We start from the raw sequence: 19054 nt of genomic DNA, 5'->3' as shown, positions 1-19054 counted from the left end.
GCTAGCATGCCACATCCAGGAGAAGGAAATTAATGCATCCCCTGCACGAGGTAAGTCCATAAACTGTCACAAAATATTAACACAGATATGAAGCTATTAGAATGAGCCTCACTGCCAAAACAACAGACCTTAAACACGGGTAACCGAGATAACTAAACTAAAAGGACACGGTAAAGCCATATCCCTTTAAAAAATTAAACAAATCAGTTTTATAGTGGTAGGCACTTCAGAAAGCTTATGTTTGAAAGTCTAAGGGCAAGTCAATAAGGCATGGCTAATTGGAGAACAAATTGACATTCATAAGCTGGCATTTAACACGACGACGGTAAACAGGGTAATAGACAGTTAATGCAGTGGACAAGGGTGGCGAACAGCAGCAATCCAGGTCGAATAATGGAAAAGGACCAATTGAGCAAATTCGAAGCGCAAACATGCTGATTCCAGCCCGCTTAGCGGGGATCTCCGACAAGCTCGCAGCCCTAATAGGCTTATTTGGGTTGTTGTCTTTAAAGAAAGAGCGTGTCAACCGCAAAAAGAAAAGAAATCTACATAATGGCAAATGAATCCGGGTTACTAAGTGCACACAGTGATAACGTTCAGGTGGGTAAATACTAATGGCTGCTTAGCACTGATAGACATCTGAAATAACAGCAAGCAATCAGCACATCGGCCGGGGCATTACTTAATGGTGCATTATCTTAATAAAAAAATTACAAGGAGTCAAAAACCAAAGGAGTGACTGCAGTTTAGTTCTTCTCTTGCTCTTACAGGGCGTGCTGCTCTCTATGATATGGAGACAAAGTCCTACATTTAGGAGGACTTCTGAGACCTCTTTCTCATTCAGAGACACACATTAACGCTGAAAGGGCCCACCAGGATTCTACAGATTAATATTTTTACCCAACATACGTCTTAAACTCTCCCAGCGCTTGCTGCATACGCCAGTCCTTCCAGATGAATCAATGCCCGTCTCAGCAACGCACTCTCACTGATGGAAAAGCCCAAGGCCTCAGCAAAGTCCTTACGTTATTGCAGCACGGCCGTTACACAGACTAAAACGGGACAACCCGGTCTCGCTGAATATTTTACAGACTTCTCTCTAAAGCTGTTTGGAGGATGTGTGAATATTGAAGGGACAAGGCAGAGAAGTGGGGTTTTCCTGCCTTTCACCTATCCAGCAGCACAGCTGTAGGGCTGGGAAGGAAGAAGGTAGGAGGAAGAGATGTATGAGGTAGGGAGAGCCAAAGAGACGTGGGCTGGAGCCACAGAGCTGAGTTCACTTCTCTCACTCCAGGCTTTCCAAAATGGACACTCTGCTTGTCTTAAGCAGTTAGGAGTAAAAAAATGTATTGGAAACCAGGAAGTTTTTGATCTCTCAAGAGCAGAATCGTCTGTACTGAGATTGCCTGGAACTTGCGTGGAAGCTCACGGCCAGATTTCAGAAATGTAGGTGAATTTTTTCAAGAATACTTATCCAGCTTGGGGATTTTGTGCTTTCTTTCCCACAGTCATACAAGGGTCTCTTCATCTACTTATTTACAGCCCATTTTGGTGTGTGTCCCATACTGCCTGCATGCCTGTTAAATACCTTTCTTTCCAGCATTATTCAGATGGCAGCTAGGCTGTTTTTCCCCCAAAGAGGTGCTAGGATGCATCTACAGCCTCTGAGCAGCCCATCCCAGCTGGAAGAACCAAGAACAGACCCGCTGCCCCAGGCAGGATGTGCGTGATTTTTATCGTCTAACATCTAATATCGGGTTACGCCTCAGCCAGACTTCCTTATCCTATGCCCTTAAGTTAAGCAACCACCACTGCAACGGTTAATACTAACAATTTACATGGCGTCTCAGGCATTTTGTCTAAAATTAATGAAGTCCAGCCATTACCAATTAGCATCGTGCTCTTTCCTCCACTCCTCTGAAATCGATTAGTGTTACCCCAGCGCTGAAAGGCTTCCCCTCGCTGCGAACAAGTCAGTTTGCCATCCTACAGTTTGGATCAAAGTAATGCTTGCTGCACTTCAGACTTCTTTCTGGGCTTGCTGTGTGTGTGCCAAGAGGATGGCTTTTTAGGTGGTTGGTAATGATCCCCATGTGCCACACGGCAAGGCCACGATCTCTGCTTCAGCTCCTTTCCGTCCATCAGCTCCTCTCAGTGCCCTTGGCCAACAGGCTCTGAGAGCACTCCAGGAGGGATTTTTGTTAGACTCCCAGGTTTGGGTTTCATTCAGTGATCAGGAGCTGCCAATGCAGGGCTGCACATGACTTTCTGCAGGCAGTTACTTGCTGCTACCTTGTCCCATGGAAACATCTTTCGGAGCCTTTCATGATTAACACATTTCCTCTCAATTCTGAATTCCAGACCCAGAATTCAAGGTGACTATAACAGATAACGAGAAACTCTGCTGCTAAATGTAAACCATTTTTGATGTCTTTGTGATTCAGATATGTCAAGTCTGTTTTTAAGTAACATCACTGCTTTTAATTACTTTACCAGCTTCAGTGGAGGTTTTTTCCCATCAGAATAATCACTTTGGTTCTCTACCTCTTACTTCTACCTGAACCAGAAAGGCGGTGTTTCTTAAAACAGAGAAGCTTCCTTGTCATCCTCCCTGCTACAGATTTTATAAAACCCTTGCCCCAAAGCCTTTGCTCTTCAGAAACTTGGATCTCATCCAATCCCAATTTAGCCCTTGAAGACTCTTAAATACACCAAGAAGATGCTTTCTGTTGCAGAAATATTTTTGTGTTCAGGCAGCACTCAAAATAGATCTGGGAAGATTTTTCAATTCTATATTAAGGGTGAGTAAACCAAAATAGATATAAGCAGCTTTCTGTAAGGGAACAGGCAGCTTTTCTTCCCCCCAAACAATTCATAGCCATGCCTGGGATAGGTGATAAGCAGTGTGGAAGTTGCAACACTAACAAAAAAAAGGTTTACGCAGAGCAGGAGACTGTTAGATGCATTTCCTCCACATGCACACGTGAAAGAGCTGTGTAGGGCAGGACACCACTGCAGCGTGCTTTCTAGCAGACTGTTGTATATTAATGATAACCTCATTTGTTTGTGCTGGTATACAATATGCTTGTAAGGCTAATATTGATAGTTGCCTGAGTCTCTTAAAGCCTGCAAATTAACTAACTGCACTCATCTAAATTATGGAGACACCACTGTGGAGGATACTTTCTCTAAAACATTGACTCACGTAATTGATGACAATAGTTTCCTTTTTAACTGGTTCCTGCTAGATACAGTGGGGGGCAGCATGAATTGCGTATCCTCTATTGCTAAGTGACAGCTAAGATTAAGCAGATGCTCACTAGGGTATTATCCCTTATGCAAACAAATGATAATTTCCATCATAAGCGACCTGACTCATGAGGAATTATGGGCTGTGCCGTTTACTCTGAATTTCTTCCCCAGCAGACAGGACACCCAGGGACTCTCACTTATGCCTGTACAACTCAAGAACGACCTTGCTGGAGTCAAGGAGACTGTGCATGGATTAGGGAGGAAAATTGTGCGGTCCTGGCGTGGGAGAAGCTGAGGATCTGCATCTAGAAGGGGAAAGTCACAAAGCCTCAGGAAAGGATGGCAGCGATCTCATGGCTTTTGCATGCTGAATATGCAACTCTTTGTCCGCTAAGAGGAGACAAACTGGCCTGGAATAAGGGCATAAAGGACTTAAACCTGCATCTCTGAAGACCACAGGCCTACCCTTCCCACACTACAGCCTTCTTGGACATCACTGGGCAAATTCCTCAGACTGGGTTCATCGCATGCATTTAAGCATCACTTTCCCATCAGCTGCACACTGAAATTTGCAGCAGATTTCTAATCCGTTTGTTTTCACCACTACAGTCCCTACTGAAATAACCTGAGGATTCAGGCCCCGGTTCTAGGCAGCAAAGCAGAGCTAACAGCACTCCTCACAGCACTGCCCCGTCCAACAGCCTGCAGTAGGTATCAGTGCTGGTAGCATCATGATGTGCTGATGTGCCATTAATTGGATTGCAGTGAACATCAGCCAGAGGGATGAAAGGTCCCAGCGTGGTAGTGGAACCTGGGAGAACTTCGGCATGTTAGTGTCTCCAAAGGCACCTTAGGGAACTTCCTAAATAAGTTTGGAAAGTTTTCAGGAGCTGGACCAACACAGGCCACGTGGGAGCACTCAGAACAATTAGTCTCATTAAAAACTGATATTAGAAACACTGAGGAGACAAAGAGCAGCACATTAAGCTGCTGTTTGGGCAGAGTTTATAAGAGCACTCACAACCACAGCATTTTCATCATGAACAGCAAATATTTACAGCTGCATAAAATACCCAGATCAGAGAGAACAGTTACAGGCTAAGCAATATGTGGACAAGTTCATCTCTGAGGTATAATACATGGGTAGGAATAAACTTAAGTTGAGGATAAATCTGGTTAAGTGATTTTAAGTTGCAGATTCCTCGTGTGCCGCGTATTTCCAGAACATCAGGAGGTGATTCCTGCTCTCCAGTTCCAAGTCCCACCTCCAAGCACCCTGCCGCAGCCACCCTCCCCTCCAGCCTGGGTGAAGCCAGGTCAGGGTGCTCCCGAGGGGCAGCCCAGGGGATGCCTGGTGGCTCCCGACCTCCATCCTGCCTAAAGACACACCCTTGGAATGACAGCTATTTCCATGAGAGCTGTCTCTGCAGCTGGACTTCACTCCAAAGTCAAGCACCTGAGAAAGAGCAGGTGAATTTTGGAGAGTGGCACTGAATTTCTAAGTGCCTTTCCTCCCACCCAAGGCCTAAGGAATAAACTGCTTCCCGGTGGCCATCCCCAGCCATGCCAACAGGACACAGGCCATCACGGTGATGGAGCCAGCGCTGCCTTTCACATGTCCTCCTATTTTAAAACAGCCAAAAAAAAGATCCGGTAGCATAGAAATTGACCTCTCATTAAAAACCTCCTGCTGATGATTTAGTCATTTAAGAAAAAAGCGCTGCACAACACGAATCAAAATGTCTCAGGCTCTCCAAGGTAAGAAAGCTGGGAACATGGCACTGAACGTACTTTTTTGTGATTAGAGTTTCCTGTTCATTTCATTGTAATGGCTTGAAATCAGCTGCCCAGGTGTGCCCCGTCACTGTTCCTTTAGGCATCATCTCTTTAGGAGCACATCTTCCACGTGCTCCTGCTCACAAGGGCATGGAAATGTGAACAGCTGTGCTGGATTGCACGAGGTTTTCTTCTTTCTTCCATTTGTTTTGACTTTTTTCCCCCCCCTCTTGTGGTTTTCCTATTTAGAAAGCGCTTCAGCTCCAAGGGTGATGAACAAACACAAAGCGCCTGCTGCAGGATCCCCATCTCTCCGAAGGGAATTCCCTCTTGCTGCTTGGAACAAAACCAAAGGCAGAAACAGCAGAGATGCAGAAGCTGATCTCGCTTCTCCATGCTTAAGCCAACTCCCTGTCAGCATCCCAGGCTGGGAACAAAGGCAGAGCCTCGCCAGGGCGACCTGGGGGCTCCTTCCCACAGAGTGCCGGACCGGCCCCGCTCAGCCCTGAGGGCCCCCTGGATCAGCCCCCGGCCCATTACACCACAAGAGGAGCGCCCACGTTCTGCTCAAAAACTGAAGTGAGTTCTCTGCAGGTCATCGCTTCCATTGCTGTGAGCGACACCAGGCTGAGGGCACTGCTCGTTCCCAAACGCAGCGTTTGGGCCAAATCTAGACCTAAATCCAGCCCCGCCGCCCGACCCATGCCCCCAGCCTGGAACCCCAGCAGCACCAGGCGCGACTAAAGGCCTGCTCCCCGAACCACTTCCACTTCAGAAAGCCCCCAGCCAGGCTCCTGGCCCAGTGCAGACACACTTCAGGCACTAACGAGTTTGAGGACAGAGGCAGCACAACAGCCATCGCGCTTAACGAGAGGCCGCGCGCTCGGGGGGCAGGAGGCACAACGGCAACTGCGAGGGAAGGAGCAGGGATATAAAAGACACCGGGACATAAACGGTCCCGGGGTTTATTTTAGCCGGAGTTAATGCAAGGACTGCATAGGGGCAGCTCATTGTTCTGTTTTCATAAAGTCATTTAAGTAGCAAATGGCCCCTGAAACTGATACTATGGCTTGAGTCATGTTGGAAGACGTATTGAATTAATGATGCAGGTGTGGGTTGTTGTTCCAAAAAACTTTTTTATAGCAACAGTGGGAGAGGAGAAGGGAGGGGGGGAAGTTAAATGAAAAGATTTGGTCTATGTTATGTTTTTCTAATATTTGAATTTTAGCTAAGATTACTCTTTCTCCTCTCTTTAATATATTGTTTTAAATAAAAAATGCTAATAAATCTTGAGAGAAATATGTCATAGTGGAGTTTAAAAACTGTAGTGCAATATATAACAGTTCATAAAATATTCTATTCAAATAGCCAAAATTGTAGTGCATTTGGACCAGAAGTAGTTAACTGCAGGAACAGCATTTTATTAGCTACTAAAATTAAGAAAGAGTACTGCTGTTTCACAGCCAGATAATTAAGTACCGTTTTCTCTTTTTTAATACTATAAAATTAAACTTCCTGTTTAAATGGCCTGGTGGGGACTGTAGGCAAAGGGTCCTCTGATGAGCCCTCCGGGCAAATCCAGAAACACAACATAGCACTTATTCACACAAGACTTTAACAGGGTGGAAAACACTGTGATTGAGTAAAAAAAATGCTGCAGTAAGCGAAAAATTGCAGGTAATAAATCAGAGATCCATTTTTTCACATCATTTTGGCTAATCCATTAAATCTCAGTGCAAAGGAATCTATCAGAAACAGAAGCCACTGCCTTCAGTTCTACATCTCCAAACGTTATTAAAACCGTGCAAGCACCAAAAGAGCCCAATTAAGCCCAGCACACCGATGAGATGTTCCAGTCACCCCTGGCCCACCAGCTTCTCCTGGCTTCTCTTTTGTCGGGGACAGTTTTGCTAAGTCCCTTTGGAAGGTATTATCCTTCAGTAGGGTGAATTTTTTCTCCATGTTGCTTTGCAATCTGCTTTTTCACTTGATCTCTCAACGTCTACCCAAAATAAATTGCCAGTAGCAAAATAACGCCTAGGTTATCAACCTATAGTAGGTGCACTTTTCTACCCATCAATCTTACCCTGTTACGAACCTGTACGCTGTGAAAGAAAGTGACTCCTGTTTTGACTGGGAAGCACAAATACCGTAAAGAGAATTAACCCAACTTTGCAAATATGAACATGAATTCTGACAGTCTATAATTAAATGGTGAATTTGCACTATGCAGCACCCTATTAAATGAAATATTGCTGCACAAAGCAGGCAAGAGGCTCACCATTAACTACCCAGCCCCTGGTTTTGTGTGTTATAGGCTCGGTTTTATTGGCTCACATCGAATGTGGAAAACGCACAACCTGCAGATGCTGCAGCGTGTGTTCCTGCTGGCAAACGACCAAGCAGCATCTCCCACCGGGCTCAGCAGGAGCAGAGCCCTTCGGTGCCTGAAGGACCGGGTCCCAGCAGACGAGAGCTGCTTGCCTCACTGTTGGTGCACAACGGAAGAGCCGACCTGCTCCCATTCATTGCTCCAGTTGCAGTTTACTTTCTATTAGAAGCTGGAGAGATTAAAATCACCCGTGAAGGCTTACTAATAAAACATTGTCCTCAGTTTTTACCAAACTGTACAAGTGCTGTTCGTCTGCTCAAATGTTTTATGTTTTGTCCAAAACCACATACTAATAAAACGCTTCCATACACCGCTGAATTACCAAGAGAAAGAATAATGTTATGGTTAAGGCGCTTTATTAGGTCTGGGGAGATCCGAGACCATTCCTTGCACTGCAGATGATGTCCTCTGGACCCTGTGCAAACCACCTACAGGGAATGTATCCCCACCACATGTTAGCATCCAGAAGAATAGGTGCCTGGCTTTAAAAGGTCACTTAAATTCCTCCCCAGCCTATGGGAAGGTAGGGGCATTATTTCAAGACGGGATGATTGACTTCATCTTAAAAATAATATTTAATGTTTGGAGTTGATCGATATGTGCCCAATATGTGCCATACTGCTGCCGTCTCCTACAGCCTAGAAATAAGAGTTTATGTTAGCGCTGTATGAACCACTTGTTCCTCCTGACAAACTATTGTACCACCTCACAATATTGTACCAGCTCCAATTATAAACAACTCTGGGATTCTAATTAAAAAAAGATGAGCGAAACTCAAATTCCAAAATACATTAACTAACCTAAAGTCAGGATTGACCGAAATATTTGATTACATTAAGACATTACTTCAAATTTCTAGCATTGTATGCCCATGCTGTCCTAGAGAAAATACTAGATTTAGAAAAAAAAACATTAGAAATGACTGAAAATCTATAGTTACACTTGATCATAGCATGAAGATGTACTGCTTTATTCTGCTACAGCTTTTGGTTACATTTTTTCTTCTAAAAAGTGTTTTGATGTATCCTGGTTCTGGCACCATTTCCACCTAGCACCAGAGCTACCCATCTCAGAGCAGCGTGGGATTTGCCTTGCTTGGTTTTCATCATCAATTGCAAGTTAGCTCCGGTTCCCTGAAAGCCCAACATCACAGGCTTCTGGAGAGCCTCAAGGGGTGCTGTGGGGTGTTTTGGGGGCAGGCAGTTCAAAAATAATTGGGACAGGAAAGATCAGGAGAGTACCTGTGTCAGTGTTATTTGTGAAGCGTCCTCGTGGCTTTCAGCAGGCTAGGTAAAACACCGGGCCAAGCACCACATAGTCCCCTCATGAGATCTATCATGATTTTTATGTTATCTTTAGAGAAGCTAGAAATGGAAACGCCACCCGTCGCTTTGTCAATTCTGCCCCCAGCGCAGCAGAACAATGGCATTTCAGACACAAATTTCTCCTGGGGGCAAGCAGCGGCTCCTACTACAAGGAATCAATTCTCAGTTTCACAAGTAAACAAGGACAGACAAAAGAAATAATATTTTTTCCATTGCCCCATCCCACAATGTGAAAAAGCCAGACTTGTGCCAGCGGTGAGGATGCGTCTCCTGCTCGTCCCACCGAGCTTTGCCTAGCCCCATGGCTTGTCATTAGGAGGGCATCTTGAGCCTTTTCACACTTATTTTCCTGGCTTAGCCGTAGGTGTGTTTTCAGCTGTTCTCAAGTGTCCCCTCAAGTGTCCCACTGTCCACAGGACACAGTAGCTGTGAAACTTTACTGAAGGCTTTGCTCGCAAAAATCCTTTTGTGCATTACGGTAACGCAACACCGCATTTTCATAACGAAATACATTTCAAACCTTAAAAGAGAAAATAAAGTCTTTTATGTTGCTATTAACTTTAGGTAAAGCCTGGTTATCAGATTTCATCCCTCTGTTCTTCTGGGGCCACTGCATCAGATTGCTCTCCCGATAAGCCACCGAAGCTGCGGGATCTCCTTCATGCATCCTGTGCTCAGCACCGCACGAGCTCTCCGGGAGAGACTAAACACTTGAACTACACTGCAGTGAAGAAGTGCTTTGCATTATAGCAATAATAAACTACTTCTAGAAGGAAAATCACACTATGTAATGTTTAGTCTCATTTAATCTAATATTGGTTGCTAATGGGCTCTGATCTTGCTTGTATATGTAAGGAATTCATTCCAACCAGTCAAGTGTTGAGATTAGCTTTTGCATTTCATTTGGAGCGCTCAGCACTTGATACCTGAGTAGGTCAATACAAGCTGCTTTAAAAAGAAAAGAGCAAGATCTGAAGGAGTTACAAACTAATACTCTAATAACTTGTTCTATTCATTTCCTATTAGCTTTGAAAATGATAGCAAGCATATAAAAAGATGGACAAGACCATGCAATATAGAGGGTAAACCTTTAGAAACAGAGGCACGTTTAAGTCCTCCTGGAATAGTTTTTTTTCCCCAGAAAGCATCAGAACACAGCAGAAGTATGAAGCCTATATTAGAAAGGTATGTGACAGGAACAAGGTAACAGAATACCTTTCAGATTTTGTTTTGCTGAACTGCAACAAGACAAAAATGCAGCTTTAAAGAAAAATAAATTTAGTCTTCCTGTTTGGGTGAAAAGAAACACGACTGTTATCTAAGGGAGCATCCTACCATTGCAGGCTATAATGGTGTCAGTGAATAAGACTGTCTGAGATTTTATGCTTCTACAGTTTTCCCATATATTCATTTCAATCCAATAACCTTTTCTAAATTTAATTCACCTGGTCCGCAGTCATATTTAACTTTGTCAAACTTCAGTTGCAGTGCTACACACACCATTGCAACCTACGTTTGGCAATATTTAAATTCATATACACAGGATTTCACGGGTCACACAGCAATATGGATAGCACTGGAAGTACCGTATTACAAAATTATTGTAATTTCAGCAAAAGGTGATAGACCAAAAATATGACAGAAGTGGGATAAAGGGATTAAAAAGCATCAGGTTCTGCATCAAACTAATTTTGAACTGTGGCCAGCTGGAGTTAAGCAAGGGGTTGCTAGCAGAAGAAAATACCTGTCCTGAGCCCAGTATGTACATCACAGCCATTCAGTGTGGTCTCTTCCCCTCCTGCCCTTTTTCATAGGTTTGGGTAAAGCTGTTTTCACAGATGAGTTCCCTGAAAACTGTGTTCCCTACTGCCACGTACAGCTGGCAGAGCTCCTGGAAGCCCAGGCCCGCTTTCCTGCAGGTCTCACATTAAGTACGGGAACGGTCCAGCCAGACGTTCAGTAAGCCTGAGACAAATCACAAGCCCCCAAACCACACATGGACACAGCCACATTGGCTGGGCAAGTTTCTGGGTGGAATTTTAGGGTTCATTACCCCAGTGAAACACCTAAGAAAAGGGAACCCATACAAAGTCTTAAAAATCTGGGCCAGCCTCCCCCTGCCACCGAGCGCTGCTCCAGCTGCTCAGCTTTGTCTTTTACCTGCCTAGGTGAAACCTATTTTTCATCTTTTTAAAGCCCGTTTTTATTGCACAGCCCCGCTCCCATCAGCCATGCTCTCCTCTGAGTGCCCGGCGAGCAGAGCAGTAATCTCTGCATGAGACGCCCTAATTGGCAGCAGAGCCCTGGCCCAGCCAACATCTGCAGCTGGTTTCGGTGATAATAAATCAGGGCTGGGGGGGTTTCAGCGTGGCAAGCGGCCAAGGAGCTTTCCTTTCCCCATTTAGCCAAGAAGTGGGAAGACAACAGGGAGGACTGGGGCGGAGGAGAAGCACTCAGCCCCGTCTCCAGCTAGCCATCGGTCTCCCCTCCGACGCCCAGCTTTCTGCGGAGGGGCTGGGCTGCTTCCCCCGGGCTTGTCCTAAAAGGATTTCTGAGCTGCCCGAGCTCTGTGTGGTTCTGTGGCCACCTCATGCTCGCCGGAAACACCTCCACAGAGAAGTTCAGTCCCCAGCACGGATGCTCAGACCCAAACGCTGGGTTTCTCCAGTTGCCTGTTGCGCTGACAGGCTCAGTGAAGACCTCTACTCAAAACCCAGGTGAAAGAAACCATGGGTGTGAGGTAATCCTAATTCTGAACAGGGGAATTCAGGCTAAAAATACTCAAAGGCTGGGCCTGTCTAAAACACCAAAGAAATTGACACTTAAATGCTTCTGAGTCTTTTCTGCTGAACGTTACAACAAAATTTTATACTACAGTTTGGGACAAGTTTTGCAAGATAGATTGCTCAGGTATTGAGCAAGTTGGAGACAACGCAGAAGAGTGATCTACAAGTGTTAGACCTTGGCTCATTGTGCAGTGAAAGCATCCCCACCACACGGGAAGATCACCATGGTTTGAATGGAAGAGTCCCAGTATTTGCTTTTGCAGTATTTTCCCCCCATAAAGTCCTTACGGTACTCTTCTAAAAGCAACAGGGACTCCTGCAGACATCCCTCGTGCCTTTCAGGAAGCCATCATCAGATGCACAGAGCAGAAACTAACAATTTTTTTTCCCTGGCTTTATACAAGGCCTGTTCTCAGGTGTGTAAAAAGAATCTCCATGTATTCAAAAGCAGCAATGTTATCAACTGCTGATGACAGCACCATAAAAAAGAAAAAATCCCTTAAAGAGGTGATAAAGAAAACTAACTCAGTAATACCCACCTCTTGATGTTCTCTTTCCATTTTAAGACCACTCTGTTCAAAGAACAATTGCTCAGATTATAGGCTACTTTTAAAGGTGGCTGGTGGCATATTGATCCACTCTGGAAAATTATTTCTGCCCGCAGCCTTCCTGCTGATATGCCAGCCCAACACCTGGCTGTGAGGGCTGCCTTCACAAGAAGCCTCCCACAGCCCCAGGTATTCGGAGCATTCTGCCTCCTTCACGCACAGCTCATCCCGTCACATTTGGCTTGGCCCCAGCCCTTCCTTCAGCCCCAGCTCACACCACCACGTCCTGTACCAAGTCCTGCCCCTAGCCCAGGCCTTGTCCCTATTCCAGGAGCTGCATTCCGCAGCAGATGCCCACCTCACCCATACAATCACAGTTACTTTTCCTCTAACACCTCCCACCATAGCCAATTCTTACGAACTAGCTGCAGTGAGCTGCTGCTGCTATCGGAGATGCGCTGGCTTTATAGCCCTAGCATGTGAGTTAGAAGCGAGTTGTGCAATCAACATAAACCCCACCCCTGTGACACCAAAATCACCACAGAACGTAGGAGAGCGATTCAATTACAGAAGAATTCAGCCCTTTACAAAGCAGCAATGGTAATTAGCATAATTAAGAATACTTGTGCCACTTCTGCAATGCCACCTTTGAGAACTGTAAACAGTCAGGTATTACACAACTGGGAAGCAGCGACTCACATTTGCAAAAGCAATATATCTGGCAGGAAGTATTTCTTGAGCTTAAACTCCAGAATCCATGGAAGGAGCTGTGCGTGATATCCTGTTTGAAGGCATTTCTAATTTAAATTAATGACCTGAAGGATATCTCAAGGCAATAATGATCTTATTGTACTAAATCCTGCAATAGCTGAAATGAATTATAAATTCCTCTAACTGATTTAGTGGTTAACGTTCTGAATCACAGCTAACCAATGCAATGCTCTCTGAGTTCCAGCATCAGATTAGATGAAACTATATAGGCTGTCTTCCACCTCCCTGGCTGGTTTGGAACAGGCAGTGAAAAATGTTCTCCTTCTGAGTCAGTGGAAAGCAGAGCAGCCCTGGAGGTGATAAGCCTCGCCTTCTGGGAAGGTAACCGCATTTCATCCGGGCACCTCATTTGCAGCACTCAGCTCGGAGATGCTCGAGTGTCCCAGCAGCAGAAGAGCCGGCTCGCAAACACCAAGGTGAGCTCAGCAACAGGAAGAGAACTGCTCCACCTAAAGACAACTCGAGGTTTGTCACTGAGTTTTTATAAAGTGTGATTTGACCAAACATGAAACTCCTGAAAATTTACATCGCACACACCATATCGTTTGCCCGTGGTAAGGTTCGTTCTTACTCTGGTAGCGATTTGCACATTTGTAAGCCCGTACACCACACGTACACAGCACGCAGTCAAAAACAAGGTGGATACGATTTCCCTTTGAAAAGGCATCTAACCAAATTGCCCCCGTAAAAGAGGGCTTTCAGCAGCTGAGAAAAGTAGCCTGTTATTGTATCTGAGGGCCAAGCTGCACATGAAACAATTGCTCAGGACTTGCATTTCATATTTTTTTTTCATAGAAAGCCTGATGACTATACAGGTATTCCTCACTGTATAATCTTAGGGATTCTGTATAGATCAGAACAGCCTTTTTATATTTAATTTGAATTTCCTTATTCTGTTAAAGATGCAGTAAACAAAGCATTTACTCCAAACGTGTCTCTAGTTTAAATTCTAGAGATATTGCTAGTATTAGGCATTGTATTCTGTTATGAACTTAAAGGACAAATCCAGCTGTAAAATGATTTACTAAACTTATTAGCAAATCCACAACCCATTTCCAAGTGAAATCTCAACAGGTTTATTGTTGTGATGCCTGACCAGGAGGAAGTCAGTGTTTTCAACTCCGTTTCCTTTTGAGCTGAGCAGATTTGTTTGAACCCCTAATTCAAAACACAGCCTTAACTTTCCCAGCCCACATAGAGAAAAAACACTGGTGCGGGTGGAAATAAATCACCAGTGCTTAATAATTAATTATTAACAAGAACCTTGCAGAAGTGGAACTACTGAGCTGCATTTATCTCTGGCCAGCCTTCCTTCTGAGAAGTCCTGGCAGCGAGGAATGACCTCTGCACACCTCCACGTCCCAAAGCCAGCAGCAAGCATGGGACACAGTTGCTCCAATTGTCATTGTTCTTTTTGCTGTTTTCTCATTTGTGCCTAAAAGCACACTCAAACACAGAATCAAGTCAATACTTAGAGACACCAGGATGAAATGCAGAAACCACACGACACAAGAAACTTCCCATCTCACAAGTGGCTAATTTATTTCCCTTGTTCCTCTCCTTCCCCGCTGCACACTTTATTATTTTAAGGCCCTTTTCTCAGGGACAAACTTTGCCTCCCATTATTTCTAGCTTGCACCCAGTGTTGAAAGCTTAAAAAAAAATGATAAATTAAATGAGAAGGAAATGTTTAAGGGTTCCTATTCATAACAAAAATACTTAAGGCAGCTTGGGCCATGAATCTTCCACAAGCAAGTTGAGATACACATAAAGAGCCTGATTCAGAAAAGAAGTGTGGAGGACTTTCATGGATGCCTGCTGTTCGGTGGATTTATGGGGGTAGAAGCTGGTATGTGGGCAGAGTCCAGGCAAGTAATTAGTTCCTTGCAGAACTCAAATATGGAGTTAGGTTTTTCCAATTGTTCAAAGGCTTTTTACCCAAGCGGCGGGTCAGCAGTAAGCCGCTCTGCTGTCACGTTGTCCAGTGCCTGCTCGCGCCGTGGCTGAACGCTGTGCTGAACTGGTTGCCCCTCGTGTGTGAAGATTAATGAGTGATCGAGCCCTGGTTTTTAGTCAGTGGAGACACGTGCATCTAATTAAAGGATTCAGAAATCTGGCAGAAAAGTCTCATGGTGTTTTTCAAAGCCACCCATAGTTTTTGTTTGGTTTAATTTTCCAGTTATGCCCAGTTAATAGGGATTAGCTTACAAACCTCATTTACCTTTTTCTATGTCAACTTTTCGTTAACGTAGTGGGGAAACCGCTAGATCCATAAATCCTGTGGACTTAAATCATGTGTTTACCCACGGAAGAGGAATAGGCCTGGACTATGGCAGAGAGGTGCCCCTGTCATCATGTCTCTCTGACACAGAGGACCACCTTTTGGGTTAGGTCCCCATCATCTGTCCTTTCGGCTCTGATGATTTTCAACAAATGTCAGCTCATGCCAACAAACCAAGGTTCTGGGCTTTTTTATAGCCCTGGAACCCACAAACTGAACCAGGACCACCCATTTCGCATAAACAAACAAAAACAAGCCAAACTTCTGCAAGGACTGGCCCAAGACAGACAGAAAGGCTTAAACGCCTTTTTGCAGGCTGGGAAAGATCTAGTAGCTTCTTTCTACAGAAATGTCTTGCTCATACCAGGAAAGATAAGACATTTCAGGGATTTCCACACTAACAAGCAGCAACAATAGTCATTTGCACATTTAAAAGGAATTTTGCAAGCTGTTTTCCCACAGTTCCACCTCTAAACCCCCCTCCACTCCTTAGACACAAGCAGGCTAGCTCAGACTCGACTCCCATTTTTGTTTAGGCATTTCCTCGCAGAGCAAGATAAAATACATCGTTGTATTGTTGTGAGTAGTTTACTCTGAATTGCTGCCAAGTCAGCCTGAGAAGTTACACTTTGCTCAGAGCAAGAGCTCGTGCATGACAGCCTGGGTGTGCTGGAGAAGCAGCCCTGGAAGTAAACTAAGTACATGTTAATCAGCCTGTGTCTGGACTGCTGCTGGTGGGGAATAAAACAATCTCTAACCCACATAAAATGGTGAAACATTCATCCTTAATCTGAACCACCTCTACATTCAGCTGTGCTGAGCACTGAGACCTTCATGTATAATATCTCCTAACATCCAAATTTGCCTGGACTTTCAATTATCCAGACAATAATGAAAACATGTTGGTGAGGCAAGCATCAGGTTACAATCACAAATTCTTACTTCAATAACGGCCATAAAACAGAGACCCAAAGCATGTTTTTTGCTTTTTTTCCAAACATTAGCAACTCATCTGATACTTAGTCCAAGGATCCAGTTTCCTGCAAGCTGATGACATGTGAGACCACAACCCTGAGGCTGATATTAAATTATACATATATACATATATAAATATACAGAAAGAAAACCTGTGAAATTACAGACACAGATGTGTTATTGGTGTCATAATTTTTTTCCATTAAACACCATATTAGGTTTATCCCCTTTCTATACTTGAAAATCTTCACATATAAAAGATGAATAGCAACTTCTCAAGGGGATCCTTGTGGTTTAACCTTGTTACAGGAGGTCAAATGCAACATACAAACTATATTGGTACAAAGATGACTGTAAAATGGAATTAGCCTTTCGCTCGCCGTTCAAATGGAAAGGAAGCAAACTTTCACATGTCTGAATCGCTCCCGCTGCAGACCCCCAGAAGGGACTCGTGTGCAGGGGTCTCAGAGCAGCTTGAAGAGCACATTTTGTAGAGAAAGAGCTATCAACACAAGGCCCAGATCCTGACTGCCATGATATTACACTTCTGAAATGCTGAACCATACCCATGTAAGTCTGAAGCATTCCAGGCTCCCCCACCTCGAAGAACCCACTCCTCCTCTCGCGCACGGGGCACCAACCTGCTCAGCTAACGGCGCTACGAGGCTCCTCACCGCTGTTTTCTGTCAGGCAGGAAGAGAAGACTTCGACCACTAAGAAAGAAAGAAAGGAAAAAATTAGCATAATAAAAAGAGCTGGTGAGAAGCAACATCAGAAAGAGGACTCGTTTCCCACTATGCTCATTTGCAAGCTCCCTTCGTGGAGCAGCTGGGTCGGGCCTGGGGTGAGGAGCAACCACCATTACCCTGCTGAAGGGCACAGCAACACTAACATCAATTTGTGAAACTAAGAAGCACACTAACTCCTGACACACCATTTATAACACACAGGACTCTTACTCACAGCCTAGAAGGGCTCCACGGGCTCGCTGCCTTCCTGCAGCCCCCTCAGGGCCCCCACACCACCACAGCTCCCACCTGCCCATGGCCGCCAGCGCGAAGGCCAGAGCCTTCACTGCAAAGGCACCAGGAGGCTTCCCACACAAGTCACCACCCAAAATCACTCTCACTGCAGGGCCAGGCAGCTGAGAGACCAGAAAACCCTCCAGGTTCCTCTGGAAAGGCCTGAACATACCAGAGAGTGTCCAGGAGCATGGGGCCTACATGGCATGAAGAGCTTAAGGTGGAGTCAGGGCCGGCTGCAGGGTGGCCCCATCAGCACACACCTGCAGCTCACCTGGGCCTGCCCCGGGCTGATCAGCAAGGGCCGTGCTCCTTCTCTGCTCCCTTGGACTACAAATTTCTACCTTGGCTCTTTTAAAACAATGTTGGGAACGCCGTAAGCCGGGAGGAAGCACTGTTACATAATTGAGGATATTACCGATTCTCTAAAAACCTGGAAGTCCTTACCCAAGGACACTGCAGGAATTCTGTGCCATTAAGGCTGAGAGCCTGTGTCCCGGGCCTTGGTCAGGCTTTCCTGGTAGTTTCTGCCTGCTGTGGGATGGTGCAAGCACAGAGCAGGTCCTCAACTTGTCACAAGCAGCTGAGCACAGAAAGCAGCTCCCACCACCACAATTCATACCTCCAGTCAGCTTTGACAGAGCTCCCATCAAGTGGCATCCGAAGAGAAATGCCAAATGATTATTTTCTGATAATGCCCCCAGTAGTGCATCCATTGGGACTCCATAAGGAAAAACTTCCTTCCCCTCCAGATGCTTAGCAGGCAAGACATCTGCAGGCCTTATGAATTTTACAGTCATCTGAACTGAAACACAAAGCGTAGGAACTTCCAAAGGAAGACACCAGCAGCAACACAATAAAGATCTTCATTATTTTTCCCTGACAGTTTCATGACAGAGTCCATGTAGAACATAATAAAAACATAAGGCATGTTTACTGGATGTTTTATAGTTCAATAAAACATAAATAAACAGCTTTTTAGATCAAAGCTACATAAATAAGGAAGCACTGTGTCTTCTGAGACCAAACCAATATATCACATAATCTGAAGTTGAAAGAAGCACTCCTGGTGCTCCTGTTGGACTCGGGAGGAATCTCACCTAAGAGGCAGAGTGCCTAACTCACATATGACTTCTTGTTTTACATGTGTTTTTACAAACAAGAACAAGTGAGGTGTGTGGGGGGGGTCACAGTACAACCATCTGCTCGTGAAGCCTTTTGTGATGAGATTTTTCGGTCCTATGCATGAATTAATTAAAAAAAAAAAAAAAAAAAAAAAAAAAAGGAGCAAACAGTAGCATTTCCAAGGGAGCTTAGGGCTGGTTTTCTGTGTCTACAGTACTGCTGCCTGGGCACTGAGTTCTTCCCAAGTGGTCAGCATCCATCCAAGGGCTCCAGCTTTCCTTAAATTTAGTGGAAAGACTGCTGTTGAGCTCAGTCAGCTTTGGATCAGGTCCTGGCCCTTCTGAGCAGTGTGACTCACTCCAAACACCACGTTTACAGAAAGGAGGAGTTCTCTCCCAGCTTCAGGGCATGTGTCTTCCTTCCTTCTGGGAGGTGCAAACCTGAGCCTACAAGCCAAAAAATGAGCGGACTCCCAAGGTCGTCTCCCCAACATTCCTCACCTTGGTCTTGTTACGTACACGTGAATATTTGCAGCGCTGTGACTGCATGTGATGCCATCAGCCTTCCAAAATTCATGTGCAGACCAACGTCTGGCTTAGTCATCTACAAATCCAAGGCCTAATGTAGCTTGGTCACCGTCCCGATAAACCTTCTCTGTGTCAGTTCAAAAGAACAGCACACAATGTCAGATGTGGACTTTTTTATTAGGGCCATACTTCAGTTCGCGCCAGAATAAACTCAGTGCATACCTGCACACATATTCCAGGATCTTGTGTGGTTTTCTTTTTCATTCCTGCCAGA

At 45.0% G+C, this 19054-nt stretch overlaps 1 protein-coding gene across 6 annotated transcripts in view; it reads right to left on the bottom strand.

Moving 5' to 3' along the window:
• Positions 1 to 17424, bottom strand: part of PRDM16 (PR/SET domain 16) — a 363626-nt gene extending 346202 nt beyond the window's left edge. Inside the window, exons 1-2 of one of the 6 annotated variants that reach the window (XM_072027014.1) lie at positions 17301 to 17424; positions 16748 to 16819 (exon numbers count right to left, since the gene is read on the bottom strand). The gene's annotated coding sequence lies outside the window, so the exon portion shown is untranslated. Of the gene's footprint in view, positions 1 to 16747; positions 16820 to 17069; positions 17250 to 17300 lie in introns of those variants that run through there. The other 5 variants (XM_072027012.1, XM_072027018.1, XM_072027021.1 and 2 more) reach the window with 5 other exon arrangements.
• Between the last annotated feature and the right edge of the window lie 1630 nt (positions 17425 to 19054).

The sequence above is a fragment of the Anas platyrhynchos genome, chromosome 22, assembly GCF_047663525.1.
Source record: "Anas platyrhynchos isolate ZD024472 breed Pekin duck chromosome 22, IASCAAS_PekinDuck_T2T, whole genome shotgun sequence".
Lineage (NCBI taxonomy): Eukaryota > Metazoa > Chordata > Aves > Anseriformes > Anatidae > Anas > Anas platyrhynchos.
Note: the sequence above shows the minus strand (reverse complement) of the source record. Positions and strands in the feature narration are given on the sequence as shown.